This window comes from Rhinopithecus bieti, unplaced genomic scaffold, assembly GCF_001698545.2.
Source record: "Rhinopithecus bieti isolate Rb0 unplaced genomic scaffold, ASM169854v2 scaffold_9919, whole genome shotgun sequence".
NCBI classification, from domain to species: domain Eukaryota; kingdom Metazoa; phylum Chordata; class Mammalia; order Primates; family Cercopithecidae; genus Rhinopithecus; species Rhinopithecus bieti.
In genome coordinates, this window is record NW_016806411.1 from 2,194,210 (window position 1) to 2,212,369 (window position 18,160).

The window sequence follows — 18,160 nt, forward strand, 5'->3', positions numbered from 1 at the left end:
CGCGATCTCCACTCACTGCAAGCTCCGCCTCCCGGGTTCACGCCATTCTCCTGCCTCAGCCTCCCGAGTAGCTGGGACTACAGGCGCCCGCCACCGCGCCCGGCTAGTTTTTTGTATTTTTAGTAGAGATGGGGTTTCACCATGTTAGCCAGGATGGTCTCGATCTCCTGACCTCGTGATCCGCCCGCCTCGGCCTCCCAAAGTGCCGGGATTACAGGCGTGAGCCACCACGCCCGGCCGATGTGTCTGTATTTATGCTACATAGACATCTACAAATAATATTGAGTATTGTTTTGTGTTCCTAGATGTTATATGAATGGCATCATACTTTGTATATCTTTTAATATCTTGCTTTGGTAATTCGCCATTAAATTTTTGAGGTTTATCCATGCTGATACACGTTATTTTCACTGCTACATAGAATTCCATTGAATCATTATTCCAAAATTTATCAATCTATTTTCTTGTTAGTGGCATCTTGGGTTGTTTAAAAGATCTTTCTATCTCGAATAATGTTGCAACATTGCCCTCACACATGTTTCCTCCACATAGGTCAAAGCTTCCCTAGGAGCCATTGGAGGACACATTTACTGTTGGTTTTAGAAGGTATTATATAACTGCTCTGTGCTTTTCTAACAGTGAGGACTTCCAATTCTCTATATCCTTGCCCACGTGCAACATTTTAATCCTTTTCAATTTGATAGGTACACTGTTTTAATGTTCATTTACATGCCATAAAAGCCTTTTATGCTTCATTGTACAGAATACTAAAGTGAAATCTTTATTTCTCTTGCTACATACCCCAGTCTAGTTTCTTTTAGGACTAATCTACTTCCTTTCAGTTTATGGTATTTTGGTTACCAAACTAGACCTGTTTTCCTTTGAGTAAATATAACTCAAAGCAGGTGTTGACTTTGCACAGTAACAAAAAAAGGTAAATTGTTTGCAAAAGTAGAGATAACATAACTGTGCCAACTTTAAGGTTCAGAAAACATCCCTTGATTTTGTATCCAATTTTCTTTCCCTTTGGTCCTCCCACCAGTTGATAACCACCATGAACAGCCAAAATACAGCATGCTAAATTATATTTGTGATATTTGCAGCTTGACTTAAGAAAATGAAGTAGCTGAAAATCTGACAAATATGTCCTCTTGTCACTTTCCTGTCCTTGTGCAGTGGTGAGGGATTTCAGACACAAACAGGTCCCCATTAAGCTTGAATCACTCTGATAAATCTCTGATAAGCATCAAGGTTCTGGGGCTTTTTACAGAGAAGAATTTCTTTTTCTTTATTTTTTAATTTCTGAATTTCATTGGGCAGATTAAAGTTCCTCCATTTCTTTAGAAAATCACTCTCTGTTTTTTTATGCAGTTCACAGTGTACTTTCTTCTTTCACTCAGACAGGATTTAGAAGAGCAATCTGGTATTCATCTCAGTGAAAGCATCAAAATATCTAACACTGTCAGATCACTAAATAGAACACTATATAGTTATAAAATATACATCCTAAACCATTTCTAAAAGGTCATTGAGGAACCTTAAGTGATCAGAAAAATGTTCATGAGATAAGGCTCAGTCTGTGGAAATAAACTATGTGTATATGGGCATATCAAAAACAGTTCCATCTCTATCTTTCAATCTATTTATCATCAATCTATCTAGATAAAGAGAGTATACCAAAATCTTAACAGTGAATATCTTCCAGTGAAGAGACCATGAATTATTAAACACTTAAAAACATATTTCTGATTTTCCAATAGTTCTACCATAAGCATATATTATTTTTATAACCTAAAATGATTAGAACAAAAGGCACTTATTAATAAAAAATATAAGGTACCAAAGTTCTAAGAAGACACAGTCTTATAGTATGGAGGCTTGATAAAGAAATTTAATATAGTCGTTATTTTCTTTTGACTTTCCTTTTATTTTCTTTTGCAAACTCTTTCTGAGTTGAATACAGGTTTGGGAAAATAACGGAATTGTAACTTTCCACATATATTTTTTAAACATACGTTTAGTAAATATAGACATGTACGAGCATGTCTAAATGGTAGCCTGTTGGGGTTTATTTGCATAAAGGGCAGAGGGTCTCAGTAATAACAAGTTATTATTTTCTTAAGGTTGATGGTTAGTACCACCATGTTCCCCCCAAAACCCCATTCACAGTGGCATGGGAGAATAATTTAACCTTCCAAGCATTGGGAGGCATGTCAGTAGAGGAAGGCAGTCATCATCACAGGAGAGTTGTTGTACACAGGTTGAACTGGGGTTATCCTTGGGCTAAAGAAGAACCCAGTTGTACCTTCATACAGTGACAACAAGCTTCCTACCCCTCCTTCAGAGAAGAGCCATGGCCCTCAGTAGAGGGAGCTATAACAGAGAATGAGTTAAATGAATGCTTTATTAACCAGTGTTTGTGCAAATCAGTAAGTCACAGAGCACCCAGTTTCATTTGTATCCATCAATGCATCGTTATATCCACAGGGAAGCACAGCAAGGAAGGACAGTAGGTGGATGATGCTGTGGGGATCTCCTACCCCTTCTGAGCTCCTATTACATCTAGTATAATCGCAATCGTACATTTATTTCTTGAGTAAACAAATTTGGAGATTTTAAGATATGCTGCTTTATCCTAACTTGGTAAAACCCCTATATACAATTACCTAAAACTAGGGGGAGAATTTAAATACAGTTTTCAAAGCAATTTAGCAAGTGTGTATAAAATGGTCACACAATATGTCTGGCACTATTTGAAACATTGTAAGGCTGAAGAAATAAGACACTCCTCCAAAAAGAATATCTTAGGAACTTATCTGGATAATGAAATAGATGTACATGAAGCACACAAACAACATTACATGTTCTAGGAGGTACAGTAAAATGAAGCATCATAAGTGATGAAAGGGATCTACTGCAGATGTAAAGTATGAACTCTGGAATTGGCTCCCCTGAGTTCCAATCTCAGTTCATTGTATTATTGTTCGGTTTAAAGAAACTTAGGCAAGTTACCTAACCTCTTTATGTCTCAGTTTCCTCATCCATAAAGTGGTGAAACTAATATCTGTTTCATAAAGTAAATTACATATTATATGCTTACAAGAGGGTCTAATACACAGATGAAGCTCAAGAAACAATTACTTTTATTACTATCAAATGTCAAGAAAACTAGTTTAGAGACTACATATGATGCTTATAAAATATTTATTGTCAGGGTTGGACCAGACTTTTGAGAGAAAGTGCCTTTTAGAAATGGCAGAATGGGCCGAGCGCTGGCTCACGCCTGTCATCCCAGCATTTTGGGAGGCTAAGGTGAGTGGATCACGAGGTCAAGAGATCGAGACCATCTTGGTCAACATGGTGAAACCCTGTCCCTAGTAAAAATACAAAAACTATTTGGGTGTGGTGGTGCACACCTGTAGTCCCAGCTACTAGGGAGGCTGAGGGAGGAGAATCGCTTGAACCCAGGAGGCGTAGGCTGCAGTGAGCTGAGATGTGCCTGCGCTGTGGCTCGTGCCTGTAATCCCAGCACTTGGGGAGGCCAAGGCAGGCAGATCACAAGCTCAGGAGATTGAGACCATCCTAGATAACATGGTGAAACCCTGTCTCTACTAAAAATACAAAAAATTAGCGAGGCATAGTGGCACGTTCCTGTATTCCCAGCTACTCGGGAGGCTGAGTCAGGAGAATCGCTTGAACCCGGGAGGCGGAGCTTGCAGTGAGCCGAGGTGGCGCCACTGTACTCCAGCCTGGGCGACAGAGCGAGAGACTCCGTCTCAAAAAAAAAAAAAAGAAAGAAAGAAAGAAAAGAAATGGCAGGGTGAGATATTCAAATAAAACTTTCAGGTTGCATTTTATAAAAGACTGAGGATTATTTATCCCAACAAATGCAAAATCATTTCCATAAAGAGTAGAAAATATAAGTGGTAGGAAAAAAATATATCAGTTGATTATTTTCTTTAAAAAAAGAATCTCAGATCACTCATTTGATGTTTCTCTTCAGAGTTTGAAAAGTTCATGACAGCTCACAGCTCACGATGGTGGCGATCTTAAGGATACAGAAAGCTCATTCCTCATGCAGGGAAGAAGAAAATATTCTAAAGAAGAGATAAGCATATTCCGCGAAATCAAAAAAGGTAGGAAAACAATATTTATTCATTCACTCCTTCACTCACTCAACAAACATATATTTAATGCCTACTATGCGTTAGGCATGGTACCAGAATCTGGAATCCAAAATTAAATGAGTCTCTGTCCTCAAGAGTTTACAAGACAGGGCAATACATAAGTGATCAAAATACTATATGATAACAGTACAAGGCATGGAGCTGAGCCTGGATAGTAAAGCAGAGGTCATGTGAGTGAGTTCTGTCTTTACCCTGACACAAATGTGGATCCGTTGAAAGATTTAAACAAGGAGAATGCTATCTATTTTCATTCTTAAAAGGTCACACTTGTTGTATAGTGAGAACAAATTGAATGGTGAATCAGAGCTGAGATTTTGTTATTTTTACAACTGCAAAATCTTGTATAGTTTTCTATGTCTATAAAGTACAATGAGTTCACACCCTCTTAAATCTATGTAGCTGTGAGTCCCCTCCAATGCTATTATTCGTCTAGCAGTCTCCCTTCTGCTCCCACTCATTGCTCTACGATGAATAACAGAACTGCAAGTAGACAAAGAAGAATGGAGAATGAACTTGGTTTCTCTCTTTCAAATGGAAGCTAACAGAAAAGCTCACGAACTCACACCTTGAGGAGAGGGTAATATGCAGTGGCTAATAACATAGGATATTGATTTAAAAACTAGTGTTGTCCATTGCTCATTCTGTGACCTCAGACAAACGTCAATATTTCTGGTCTTAATATCTTTACTTTAAGATGGTAATAAAATTATTTCTATCTTTTATTTGTCAGATTCGGCTAACTACTATAACAAATAAATCAAATCTCAGCAGCTTAACACAATAAAATGTATTTCTGGTTCAAGTTAAGAAAAGGCATTAACTAAAACAATAAGATAAGTAATTATAACATAAAATAGCAAGATAAAACATTACATAGATAACTTATTATTTTATATACATAAACAATGTTTATTTAGGAGATGTTATAACAGAAAAATCCTCATTTATAATAACAACAAAGAACATGAAACACTTTTAAATAAACTTAAAAGGAAATGTGCAAAACTGTATGAGGAAAGGATTTGTGAAAGATATAAAACACTGAAGAAGAGCCAAGAAAACACTTAAAAAGAAAAACTAGGAGAAAGAACTAGCCCTATCACACATTAAAACATACTATAAAGTCTTCATAATTAAGATTGTGGTATGTAGGTGCATGACTAGAAAAATAAACTGAGAGAATAAATTAGAAAGCCCAGAAATCAACTCAAGTACATATAGAAATTTAGTATATGATAAGTGACATCACAAAAGTAGTGGGGCAAGCAAATTTTAATAGATGGTTCTGGGACAACTGGATAGCTATTGGGAATGAAATAAGTTTAGATCTGTATCTCACACCATATATAAGCATAAAGACCCAATGAAAAAGAGATAATATAAATGTAAAACAAAAAAATCTTTTTTAAAACATACTGGAAGAAAACATGGGTGAATATTTCTATTTAACGTTGGTATAGGGAAAGATTTTCTAACCATGACTCAAAATCCAGAGGCAATTTTAAAAAAAAGATTGACAAGTGGCCAAATAAAATAAAATTTTATGCATGACAAAACACCATAAACAAAGTCAAACAACAAACAAACTTTTAAAAAATGCTTGCAACATTAATCTTTCTATAATAAAGTACATATACTGCTAATACATTAAAATGTCTAAAATTGAAAGAAAAGAGATTTTAAAAAATTGAACTAGGTAAAGAAAGAGTAGACAATTCACAAAAGATATATTTAAAACCTTGTAAGATAGCAAAAAATGTTTAATATCATTCATAACTAGTGAAATGCAAATTAAAACTTTATAGGAATATTATTTTCCACCTATCAGATTAGCAAAAAATTAAAAACATGGCAATCATCTGCAGGGAAAGAGATACTCTCACACATTGCTGGTGAGAATGTCAAGTGGTACAAGCCTTGCAGAGGGAAATTTGGTAAAGCCTAAGAAACTACATACACACTTATTTTTTAATTCAGCAATTCCACTTCTAGGAATTTACCCAGAAGATACACCTCCCATAAGGCAAAAATACATTTGCACAGGGTTATTAATTATGACATTGTTGTTACTGCAAAATATTGGAAACAATGTACATATCTAAATATAAGAGAGTAAACAAATTGTGTACCTCTGCAGGCTCTAAGAGAAAATAAAATAGAAGCGGATTCCTGTGAAACAATTTGGATTGTTTTTCACAACGCATTAAGTATAAAAGAAAAAAGACAAAGTGCAAAAAAGTACCTATTATGTGTCAACTTTTATGAAAGAGAGATTGGAAAAAAAAAAAAAAAAAACGCAAAAAGGTTAACCCTGGAACTAAGATTGCTTATATATAGGGATAAGAGGAAGGAGTAGAGGTGCAAGGGATGATGGGGGTGGGAAAGGAACACCTCTCTGAGTATAACTCTTTGTACAGTTCTGACTTTTAGAAACCATGGTAATATTTCATATACCAAAAATATAAATAAATGACAAAAATCAAGCAGGATGAAGGGAGAACCCAAAATTCAATACGAACAATAACAAATAAGCCTAACTCAATTACAAACCACACTGAAGGGGATGAGGAAGAAAAGAATGAACTGAAGGCAACTTTGAAACCCAATGTATTATTACATACATGTATTATTAATACAATGTATATATTATATACTCTAAGACCAAAGACCAACAGGCATGTACACAAACAATGTACACTAGTTTGCAAGTTCCCCAGACCGAAAGAGGCATCGGTTAGTAATTATAAAACAAGTTCATGTATATTTTAGGATTGTGCAAATAAGTAAATAATATTTGGATAACAAGAGGGATATTTCTCACTTTTAGAGAAATGAGTTACTAGTAGGGAAAGGAGGAAGGCTAGAATTAGCCCTGTAGTATTGGATTGAAATCAAATGTATTGGTATGAACTGATGGTGATAGATAGATAGATGGTACATAGATAGGTAGATAGATAGATAGGTGATAGATAGATAGATAGATAGATAGATAGATAGATAGATATAAATAGGAATCAAATGTATGAACTCATGGTGATAATGATAGATAGATAGATAGATAGATAGATAGATAGATAGATAGATAGATAGATATAAATGGGAATCAAATGTATGAACTCATGGTGATAGATAATGATAGATAGATAGATAGGTAGGTAGATAGATAGATAGATAGGTAGATAGATAGATAAATACTGAGATAGAGACTTAGATTGTGTATATGTACACATGTTTATTATAAAGAGATTTTCATCTAGCTTTGTCTGATGAGAGGGCGTAAAAGTAATGACACCAGTAGCAATGAACACAGAGAGCACCTAGATCTTGCTTTCTAGATGACATTATTTAATAAAAGAAACCAAGGATCCTTGAGAAATGACTGAGCTCATGGCTGGGGCAGGGGAAGTACGGTGTAAGATCATCCTGGAACAACTTGTGCTAGAAAGAAAAGTAGTAAGAACAAAGTGGTGGACACATGTTGAAAGGTCACAGAAGCCAACTTGAAGGGGACCCCAATGGTCAATTCTGAGCTAATTTGAAGGACAAAGTAAATTATGATAATAATGGATTATAGCATACAGAATAAAATAAGTATTCATGACTCCATATTGATATACTTCAATAATGAAATAACTAGCAAATGGGAGAAAAGGGAAAGTTCTTCTTTACAGTAGAATTATAATTAATAAGTGTCAAATAAATTATGAAAGTAAAAAAATCACGAGTTGGTGATGAGTGGGGCAATATATAAGAAACAGGATATTTACATAGTCTTAAAGTCTCTCTCTACAAAGTCCTTATTAAATACAAAGGTAAACACAGTTCCTTTACAGTGGAGCAGCCTGCCAGACACCACCTAAACAGAGTGTTCAAGGCTAATATCACCAATAATAAGAAATATTCAACAAAAAGTACCCCTGATATATTAAGAAGCTCACAGTACCACTTCTGCGATAGTCTTACCAAATATGTATAAGCTGAATTAAATAATTATTAACTTAATCATCATCTGGATCCTGGCTATAAAACAGGCATTAATGTGATACTTGGCAAATGTTGAATAAGGTCTGGGGTTAGTTAATGGCATAATATCAATGTTAGTTTCTTGCTTTTGAAAATTATCCTGTGGTTAAGTAAAATATTAACACTTGGAGACGTTCGGTAAAAGGTATATGGGAGTTCTGTGTACTACTGGCAACTTTTTTTAGTCTGACATTGTTTCAAAACAAAAAGGCAATAAAAATATTAAAAGAAAGAAAAGGTATTTTAAAACATTTCTACCTATGATTACAAAGCTTCATTTTAAAAGAGACGACTTACCCTCTCAAAATACATTTTCTTCTCAAAATAAAAATGTTGGCTGCATGCAGTGATTCATGCCTGTAATCTCAGCATTTTGGGAGGCTAAGTTCGGAAAGTGGAGAATAGCTTGAGGCCAGGAGTTCGAGACCAGCCTGGACAACATAGTGAGACCCTATCTCTATAGAAAAAATAAAAATAAAAAACTAACCAGGCATCATGGTGCACACCTGTAAGTCCCAGCTATTCAGAAGGCTGAGATGGGAGGATCACTTGAGCCCAGGAGTTTCAGACTGCAGTGAGCTATGATTGCACTACTGCACTCCAGACTAGGCCACAGAACAAGAACTCGTCTCTTAAAAAAAATTAAATACATTCTTATAAAATATACATAGAGAAACGTATTTATTCCATAAATTATCCCCCGGATCAATACGTTCCTTGCTCTGACCCATTGTTTTAATTTTTTCTTCTACTGTTCATATTTTCAGAAGATATGACCTGGGTAATGAAGTAATTTTTTTGTAAGTTAATCCTAGTTATATTACCTCAGTGAATTTGAGCATCTTACAGTCTAATTTTATGTACAGATATATGTTTTTCTAGGCAACAGATTTAGGGAGCTTCATTTCTATTCAAAAAGCCTAGGTATAAAGGCCTGGCATCCAGTTTGAGACCAGTCTGACCAACATAGTGAAACCCCATCTCTACTAAAAAAAAAAAAAAAAGAAAGAAAGAAAAATTAGCCAGGCGAGGTGGTGTGTGCCTATAATCCCAGTTACTCGGGAGGCTGAGGCAGGAGAATGGCATGAACCCGGGAGGCGGAGCTTACAGTAAGCCAAGATCGCGCCACTGCACTCCAGCCTGGGCGACAGAGCAAGACTCTGTCTCAAAAAAAAAAAAAAAAAAAGGCGGCGAGTGGGGGGCCTGGCATCCTTACTCTATAAAGGATAGGCGCATTTTATAGACCACAAGACTCATCACTACTCAATAGTTACCTCACATTCCTAGTGTCAAACCCGAGCACACGCATACACACACATATATACTCGCACATACACACACACACACGTATAATGTATATATATGTGTGTGTGTATATACATTTTCAATAGCTTGCTAATCATGATAAATGCTATCTTGGCTTTTTTTTTTCAAACAAAAGTTTCCACGTATTTATTACTGAACCAACCTAGCGCAGAGCACAGAAACAAAGATAAAACATTTTATCCATTAAAACATGTCCAACAGGACAGATAGTGGCAACGTTTCCAAGTTGATAAGGTAAGAGGCCAGTGACCCCAGTATAGCGTGAATCTGAGTGCCATCTCGTGTGCAAGTCCTTATAGACCCAGCAGAATCTTCTCCAATGTCTCCTCTTGGAGTCGTACATGTTCTTATTACCAGTTTTCATCTGATTCCACTAGTGAATGGGATGATTTTGCTTTTGTTTCTTGGCCAGAAATCGCTTGATACTGAAAAACTTGCGAGCAGACATGGTGAGGAATGGAGTCAACCACATACACCACAATGGCAGAGAAAGGGAGAGAGCCATCTTATTTTATTTTAATGAAATATTTTCCTTTGGAGAATTCAAAGAAAATATAGGAGGTCACCTGATTTTACCACCAGAGGGCATAAGACATTAAGAAATAGGGCAAACAATGCCCACTTGTTTGTGAGATTCTCTGATTTCATGGTTTGAAATCTCTAGGTGGCCACTTCAAAAAATGAACTCAAACCCTAACATGAACCGGAACACAGACCTAAAAACAAAGGTTTAATATTCTGCTACTGAAACATACCAGGAGGGAAAGCAGTTCACAGCATGCACTGAGGGCCAAAGACATAAATAAGCTATCTGCAAATGAGGATAGGAAAACGTTAGGAGGGGAAAACTATCTTTTTAAAATCCTCAACCGTGTTCTCAAAAATGTAATTGATTTACATCTTTTAATTACATTATTGATTTAGGTTAAACACTGAAATGGGTTGGCAGTGTTAAATTTCATGTTTCCTCTCCTGTTGATGTTTGAGAAAAATATTACCTGGTTAATGCAATCTTACCTAGCAAAACAGGGATGAGCTGGTCTAGAATCAATGAGACCAAGGTTGTGAGTTCAAATTGTGTGTGAGTCAGTGAACCTCTCTCTAAAACAGGGCCAAGCCCTTCTCCTAAACCAGCAAATGCACATGGTGGGTAACAGGGGGAGTGGTGACAGAGCATGCATGTGCACAGCACAGACCCAGCACTGCCCTGAAGAACTGAAAATCAAACTGCACATTCTGCTGATCTTGTGTCAATGGACTCTCCCCATAAATAGTATTTTGATCTCAGAGTCAAATAATTTAAATTTATCCTATTCCTCTCACCACCCTTCCCTCAACTCCCACCTTTTACATTTCTATGTTCTTCCCCACCTAAGCCCTTACCCTTTTAAAAATCTTTGCTAGGGTGCATACATGGAAAAGGGGGTGAATTACTTATTTTAATGATTTAAAAATTATTTTAATTCTGCCAGTAGTTTTCCAAACTAGAAGCAACTTGGATGGGCAGGAGATTTTGATCTTAGACATAGACCCAATTGGTCTATCTCTATTCTCTGCATGAGATGGCACCTTATCCATTACAAGGATATCATTTCCTACCTGCCCCCCTTGCTTAAAAATCTCTGGAGCTCATTTCATAGATGAGGATTTTTGAGGGAAACTGCATCTTATTTGGAATTAACATGATATTACTATATCCAAAGGAGCCCTTCTGGGTTTGAGGATAATCACGACTGATGCTGCATTTGTGCAGCAGAAAGTATCAGTGAGCCACGTGTTGTCATGTGCTGCGTTCAAGTCTCTCTAAGTAGGTAAAAGTAAACTGGAGAACTGAGATAATCATCTTGACAAGTTAGTCAAAATACTCCATATTTATTCTAGATATAAGGACTGAGGGTGTGTGTTATTTAGTATGTTGTTTTACACTTCTAAAATACTTGAGATAATTGCAATGTTTCTTTTTCACTTTTTAATAATAGTACTAGGTATAATTGCATTACATAAATGTTCTGTTATCTTAAAATTACTAGAGTCCATTTCTGACTAAAATATCTCATTGTTTCATTGCTAGTTCTTCAACTCCAGCTTTTTAATCAGTCTTTTATCGTCAGATTTCATTTTCCTCTTTAGAAATGGGTGAGGTGGAGCCCCAGTTGTGCTTAATGGGTATATGAAAAGAATCTTTTGAATCTTCCACTCCAGGCTGTTCTTATTGTTGTGATACCTTGGGGAATACAAATGGAGTTGAGTGGGTCCCAGAGGAAAAGCCTACCCAGAACCTGCTCAATGTGAGTTCATAGTTCACAGATTCACAGAAGCTGATCATCTTCCTTTTTTTTTTTGTTTTGTTTTTTTTTTGTGTTGGGCACCTGATTAACCTCCATGAGTCCACACTAGAAGTAACACCGAGAAAGAGTTCAACTTCTCATTTCCCATGTGTCTCTCAAGGGTCCCTCATCACCTTCCCTTCCTGAATTCGGGTCAGATGGATTTCCTCCTTTCCCAAACTTGAATGCCTCCATTGCTCTAATGCTTGCAGAATCCACATTAATTTGGGCATTATCTGAGGCTGTGTTTGTTTATATGTGGCAACAGTTTGTAAGTTTTGCTGACATTCAAAAACAGGACTCTTGGGTCTACTGGAAAAAGCCTTGCCCTAGGGATCTGGATTGAGGTTGAAGCCATGCCCCCTCACACCTGGGTGGGCTTGGGTAAGCCCCTGGGGTAGTAGGGATAAAAACTTTAAATATTTGAAGAAAATGCAGCTTCTCTGTTTTCTATAATAGATCTACTCTTCCTCATAAACATCTACCTCACTGGGTACCAGTGCATGGATAGCATCCTTTTATACTTGTCAATATTCAGTATTAAAGTCTCTTCTCTTTTAAATGGGCTCCCCCATGATGCATTTACTTTTGCATCTTCCCAGCTTCCTCTCTCTCCCCAGAGGGTCTTCCCAGCTTCCTCTGGATCTTCCCAGATTCCTCTCTTCCCAGTGCTGGGTCTTCCCAGCTTCCTCTCTCTTCTCAGAGGCTGGGGCTGATATAATCATGTGGCAGCAAGGGAAAGGCATGCCAGAGCCTTCTGGATCCTCAGTGCATGGACTAGTCCCCTCCCAGCTGATATGTCACTCAGTCTACATGGCTCTTTGGAGCATTTTTCTGGCATGCCTTCTGGTCCTGGCCATTTGCCTCTGGTTGTGCCTTCCTTCTCTACAGCCTCTGTGCATCTTCAGACCTCTGTCAATTCCCTGGTCTTCTTAGCACCAATACGTCTGCTTGTTAAGGCTCAAGGAACTTTTCAGAACCCATAGGATCAAGACTGTCACTACTATCTCACCTCACATATTAACAAAGAGTCTTCCAATATGGTCTTTTTTCCCTCAGTGCTCCAAACAGTGATGGGGAAAAATTGGACTCTTCTTTGGACTTTTCTTAGCAGAATGAATATACTAAAAACCTGCCTCTCCAATTCTCTTTTCTGTCTCCTTTTTTGCAGTCCACTGGCATGGAAGGATAAACATCCCACTTCTTTTTAACACCTATAAGGGACTTCTTTATATATATATCCTCTTTACATATCCTCTTTTCATATCCTTTCTGAGGTGACATTTATAGACTCCTAAAGAAATCATGGTGGACAAGTTGCAGAGACAGAAATCTAGTTCACCCACAAATCAAGATGCATCTGGAGAAATTCCAAAAATATTATCCCTCTTGCACCTAATTTTTCTAATTCTCAGTTTCCTCAGAAAAATTAAAGGCGGCGGGGCAGGTAATAATGCCTGCACCTACTCTCTAGAGGGAAGATCTCTGTGTGCCTCTTGAAATCAATTTGGGTTAAAACTGCAGGAACTAGAATTTCTCCAGATGCATTTATTCCTTAGAGGGTTTGTACCCTCAGAAGGCCTATACTGACAGACAATCCTGTCTTCTGACTTAGCCGCGATACAGCATGTAAAAACGTGCACACGCATGCATGCATATATGCGTGCGTGCGTGCGCCCACACACACACACACAGAGCCATTCTCCCCTGGTGCCCTCCTTCTCTTTGGAAATGTCCTCCAATCTGTGTTAGGCTCAAACAGGAGAAAAACCCAATAACCAAACCAAACCAAAACAATGATCCTTAAAGTCTCAATGTAATTACAAATCCAATATGTTAACTTTTCTTAAATGATTCAAAAATCCTAAGAACAGACCACAATTATTTATGTATTCATTCAATAACTTGTCCTGGATGGTTGAATACCTCAGTAATCAAAATAGATCATGACCCTTGCCCTTATACTTGACAGGATGGGAAAGAGTGGGAAGAAGGGAGGCAGATAATAAGCAATATGCTAAATAAATAAGTAAATAATATTGTACATTAGAAGCAGAGGAATGGAATAACATAAACAGTAGAATACACAGGATGGAAATATTTATTATTATACATTTGCTTCTCATATTTAAAGTAATTCATTTATTCATGTTTCTCTAGTTAGTTTATACCTTCCCAGGGTTAAAATAACCTTTAACCTCCAAGAAAAGGAATATTATCTCAGATCAGCTAAGACTGCAGGTTATGGGTTACTGATCAATGAATTCTTAGGGCCTGGGGTCTGCCTGAAACTTCTTGAGGGATTCAAATTTAATCCAGTAACCATCTCTCTGCCTTTTCCCCCTCCTTCCCTTCTTCCTTTCCACTTTTTAGAGTAAAATGTTGGAGGAGAAGTCAGTAGCAAGCAGCTAAGACAACATGGTATATTTGCTGAGTGCATAAGATATTTGGTTTGTCACACACTAAGGAATTTGATTTTTACCCAACAGGTCATCAAAGGACAAAAGTAACAAGGTGGTTTTAAGAAATGTCTCAGGAAACTAATCAGCAGAGTCAATTTACAAGATAATTTTCAAAAAATTTCCTAATTTATTTATGCCATCAACCTTCTGTAAAGAGTTCTAGAAAAAAGTTAAAGAAGGAAATTTTTTATGTATAAAATATTGAAAAACAAATTCCAGATTTTTTTATAAGCTGAGATTAATGAGTCAAATTCTAATGAAACCATCAGTATTTAGCCATCTCCCTCACTCATGGAGGAAGGGATCAGACATACCCATTGTGCTATTGTCTGGGAAGAATTCTAAGACAGCCCCATGATCTCTGCCCAGGTATTTCATCCATAATTGGATTACATTACAGGTGAAAGTAAAGAGATTTGGAAAATATCATTAAGGCCCCAAATCAATTGAAAAGTTCATCAAAAAGGAAGATTATACTTGCTGGATCTGACTTAATTAGCTGGAAGCCTTTTTAAAGAGGGTTTGGACTTCACTGAGTCAGAAAGAGATTCTCCTGCTAGCACTGAAGGAACAAGCTGCCATTGGTTCTGCAGCTGCAAGGAAGTGAATTTTGCCATTAAGCATGTGTGCTTGAAAGAAGACTTTGAAACTCAGATGAGACCCTAGACCTAGCTGATTCCTTGGCTGCAGCTTTGTGAGACCCTGTCCTGAGGACCCAGTCAGGCCAAGCCTGGACTCCTGACCCATGGAAACTGTGAAATAATAAAAGCATGTTGTTTCAAGATTCTAAAATAGTGGTAACTTGTTACAAAGCAATAGAAAACGAATATACCCTTAGAACGATTTTTAAAAATCACATGGAACAGTGCTTATCCATAAAACCCGTCAGTGTGTGTAGTAAAGGCACAGAGCCTAAAGCCAGACTACATGGGTTCGTGTTCCAACACCACCCCTCCTTGTTGTGTGACCTTGGGCATGTTCCTGTGTGCTTCCATGCCTCAATTTCCACATTATGAAATGAAGATAAACACAGGACTCCACTCAGGATTATTTTGAGAATTAAAGGACTTAAGTTATACAAAGTCCCTAGAAGGGCAACTGGCACACAGTAAGTACTCTGTGAATCATTAACTATCCTTATATGATGCAGCTCTACTAATTATTGGTGGATCTAGATATATCAAAGACTTTCTTCACATACTCCTTTGACAAATAAGAATATCATCCTATTATAAACACTAAAGGCATTTGAAGAGATCAAATTTATCCCTGTGTTGAGTTTCAATAATCTATTTTAGTCAGGAAAAATAAATAATGGATGAAACGGTGCAAGATATACAATCTCAATTTTAAACTGAAAAAATAGCTGGTGGAGACCTAATCATTCCTGAGAGTCTTTTAATGCCCTCTCTCCTCTAAGATTTAAATATCAGACACAGTTTCAAATTAATCACTATAAAACATGAACAGCCGATGAAATCTCATGGTGTAATTGCCACGTGTTATTTTCAAGGAATTGCACAATGCAAAACCTCTATATTTATACATAAAATAGAAGGAAAATACTTTAGGGAAGGCTACTTAGCCATGACAGATAGATAGAAAGACAGAAGAACAGGAAGGTAGAGATAAAGAAAGAGAGGAAGGGAGAGATGGAAGGAAGAAGGAAACAGATGACTTGGTGTGCTCTTGATGAGATGATACATCTTCAATCCCCTGGGTCAAATGGGTTGAATCTTAAAGAAATAAGTGAAGCTTCTTCTGAAGCAATAGAAATGGTTGAGCTATAGCTTTTTTAAAAAAAAAAATCAGGCAAACTAAAAATGGAAAACCATTTTCTTACGATATCCAATTAGAAGAATTTAGCTAGGAAAAGGAAAAAGTCAGTTGTGATATGAAGTGCAATACTGCTAAAGACTAGCCACCTCAGAATTGCATGGGGGATCTTTTAAAATTAGAGATAGATAGTCTTTATCCCAGAGATTCTGACCTAGGAGGTCTGGAGTTCACACCAGTAAACTGTATTTTTAGAAAGCTCTTTATTAGTTAAGGTAAGATAAGTTTTAGAAACAATCAGATTCCCAGGTGTCAGTAGATTAGCACAATAGAAATTAATTTCTTGCTCACGGGATGGCTCATGGTGAGGTTGGTAGGAATCTTCTCCACATGCAGTCATTCAGTGATCCAGACTCTTTCCATCAGTGGCTCTCCCATATGCTAGGGTTTCATAGTCATCTGCGTCCACCAAGTAAAAGGGGAAATAGCATGGAGGAACACTATGGGAACTTGTAATGGACCAGACTGAAAGTAGCATGAATTTTCCTTTTTCCTCTCATTCTGTTAAGGAGATCTCAGTCACAGGGTGACAGCTACCTACAAGGGAGGAAGGGAAATACCATCCAGATGGTATTTCAATAAGAAGAGGCAGTAGATTTCAGTGAACATGATGCAGTCTCTGCTACAAGCACTCCATGTGATTTTATGTACAACCGGTGCGTGATTAAAAGTTCACAGTCGAAAATACAACTTTTGAGTCCAAGTAATCTAAATTCCAAACTTGGCCATTTGACAGCTATGTGATCTTAGGCAAGATATCTCCCCTCCTTGTGCCTTGGTTTCTTCAGTTATTCATCTTTTAAGTAAAGATTAAAAACGTCGTACATCATAAGGTTCTTGTGAGACTGAAATAAGACAATATGTTTAAAATAACTAGAACCATAACTGGCACTTAATAGTAACACATATTTTATTTAAACTGTACTGTTTAGGAATCAAAGTGTTCTGCTATTTGAGATAAGAACTCAGATGCATCAGTATCAGAATATATATTTTGTCCCAGCTGAATTATTAGATTGGAACAGTTTTTTGTGTTTTTGTCTTGTTTTGTTTTTTGAGTCAGTCTCGCCCAGGCTGGAGTGCAGTGGCCCAATCTCAGCTCACTGCAACCTCTGCCTCCTGGGTTCACTGCCATCTGACTTTCCTGATTCCATCCAAGTTTACCTTTAAGGTCTTGTTCTTGGTTAATGAACTCTTGATGACCATAAAGCTGATCAAAGCCTGGCTCCTCATGTGCTCAATTTACATGAGGTAGTCAATGTTCTGAACATAAGACTATAACCTCCTTCTGTGTTCTTGCCTTGGGCTGAACCATTCTCCTGCCTCAGCCTCCCAAGTAGCTGGGACTACAGGTGCCTGCAACCACGCCCGGCTAATTTTTTGTGTTTTTAGTAGAGACAGGGTTTCACCATGTTCACCAGGATGGTCTTGATCTCTTGATGTCGTGATCCACCCACCTCAGCCTCCCAAAATTCTGGGATTACAGGAGTGAGCCACCGTGCCTGGCCTGGAACAGTTTTTAAAGGTAGAATTTTAACACACTAGAAGTTGGTTTCTTGCTCTCATAAAAGTTCCTGGGCAAGTGGGCAGCTCTCCTCCATTCAGTCATTCCGAGATCTTGTCTTTTTCCATCTGGTGGCTCCCCCATCCCTAGGCTTTATCATCATCTCCTCCAGTATGTAGAGATACACTAGGGAAGCAGTACTCACTGTGGTCAGAGCTAAGAATTTGGTGCTGCAGTATTAAAATATTTGAAGCCCACCGAAAGAAGAATTGCTGTGTTTTTAAAATAAAATAAAAGCAACTTCTAAAATTAAGAAATTGAAAGTGTTGATAGTTGTTATCTCAAGCTGATCTTTATAATAATCTGATGATTTTAATTCAGAGTGTTTCAGATATTTTTAGATTTAACTTTGCCATGTACGAATGTTTACCACTACACCCAAGGGACTCTATGAACACCTATGGAATAGGACCTAAGCTTTATGGTGCTAATCAT

The 18,160-nt window shown here is 37.3% G+C and overlaps 1 long non-coding RNA gene across 1 annotated transcript in view; it reads left to right on the forward strand.

The window, feature by feature from the left end:
- The window catches only part of LOC108532273 (uncharacterized), a 39,658-nt gene that overhangs the window by 2,917 nt on the left and 18,581 nt on the right, over window positions 1-18,160 (forward strand). Inside the window, exon 2 of the long non-coding RNA XR_001886399.1 lies at window positions 4,004-4,136. This is a non-coding gene — a long non-coding RNA (uncharacterized LOC108532273). The remainder of the gene's footprint in view (window positions 1-4,003; window positions 4,137-18,160) is intronic.